Source organism: Octopus bimaculoides, chromosome 18 (assembly GCF_001194135.2).
Source record: "Octopus bimaculoides isolate UCB-OBI-ISO-001 chromosome 18, ASM119413v2, whole genome shotgun sequence".
NCBI classification, from domain to species: domain Eukaryota; kingdom Metazoa; phylum Mollusca; class Cephalopoda; order Octopoda; family Octopodidae; genus Octopus; species Octopus bimaculoides.
In genome coordinates this window covers 19,008,182-19,009,587 of record NC_068998.1, presented here as the reverse complement: position 1 = coordinate 19,009,587, position 1,406 = coordinate 19,008,182, and positions in this window count along the sequence as shown.

Genomic DNA, 1,406 nt, shown 5'->3' with positions numbered 1-1,406 from the left:
GGCATAGCTAGTGACAGTGGCTGTCCGAGTGACCGTGGGCATGTCTAAGAGGGCTATATATACATATATACATACATACACACACACACACACACACATAAATGTGTAATAGTGTCTGTCTGTCTGTGTGTTTGGGGTTACTCTAACTCCTCCCACACCATCCAGCCGATTTTAATGAGTTTTGGCTCATAGGTAGATCACATGCCCTGAAGTTCAAATGAGGCCGAGATTTTTCGAAAACTCGATAATGCTCAATTGGCATCGATTTTTGTGAGCTCAATCGGGCGTTTGAATGAAAATTCCCATAACGATGTTATTTTTCTGCAGCTTTTGCATCTATTCTCCGATTTTGATGAAAATCGATGAGTGAGTGAGGCTCATGGCAGTGAGTTGATGTTAATATATCGCGTTGACAAAAAAAAAAATCGATAATTGCGCTTGAGCGGGGGACTTTAAGAAATGAATAGGCTTTCTGTAAGCAATTACCCATAGGATTAATGTTTTATGCTGTAACATTTACAGAATTCATTCGATTTTGATGAAAGTTTATGGTCGGAGTCATGTAGTAGAAGTAAAATCAAACTGGTGAAAGGTAAAAATCGTCAAAATTCACTCACAATAAAATAATGAACTGATTTTGAAGAAAATTGACCCATGAGTAAAATTAAGCACTTCGACATATGAAACATCAATTATTCATATAATGTATGGGGATTTAAAAGTCAATGGGATATGTAAATGGTCACATGAATTCTATTTTATGACATAACCTTAACACTCTTCTTCGGATTTTGCTGAGATTGGACACGCTGATCAATTTCGTACAGAGGGTGGCATTAAGGGGAGAGAAATAAACAGACATCACTCTCAACGGGTCGAGGTACTCCCAAAAGTTTTACTGCGATTTCAGACGGTCCAGTATGTAGAAGTATGTCGAAAGCGTTAACCGGGTAAAATCCCTAATCCTGCCGAACTAGATATGACATATTAATGGGTAATAGTTGAAGCGGGGAACGTAGAAAATTTCAATATAAGGTCAGAGGTGGGCTTAACGTCAACACGGAAAACACGAGCAACGCCGGGTCCAACAGCTAGTATATATATATATATATATATCAGTTGAATAAAATTAAAACATGCTCTGGTTTTCACACTTTTTATTATTGTATTTAAAAAGTATTTTTTGCAATATTGAAATGTGTTAAACATTAAAAAAAATATTTGTAATGTTCATACAGTTCAATTAGCACTTTCATACGTTCGTAGTAATCATCAGATTTCAAAATGTACGTAACTGACAGTTGGGTTCTTGACAATTGTAGTAAAATGACTGACTTCTTCATTTTTATACCTCTTAGAAAGTTCCAACAAGCTGAATCTTTCGAATACGGTTTTGAGCAATCCCC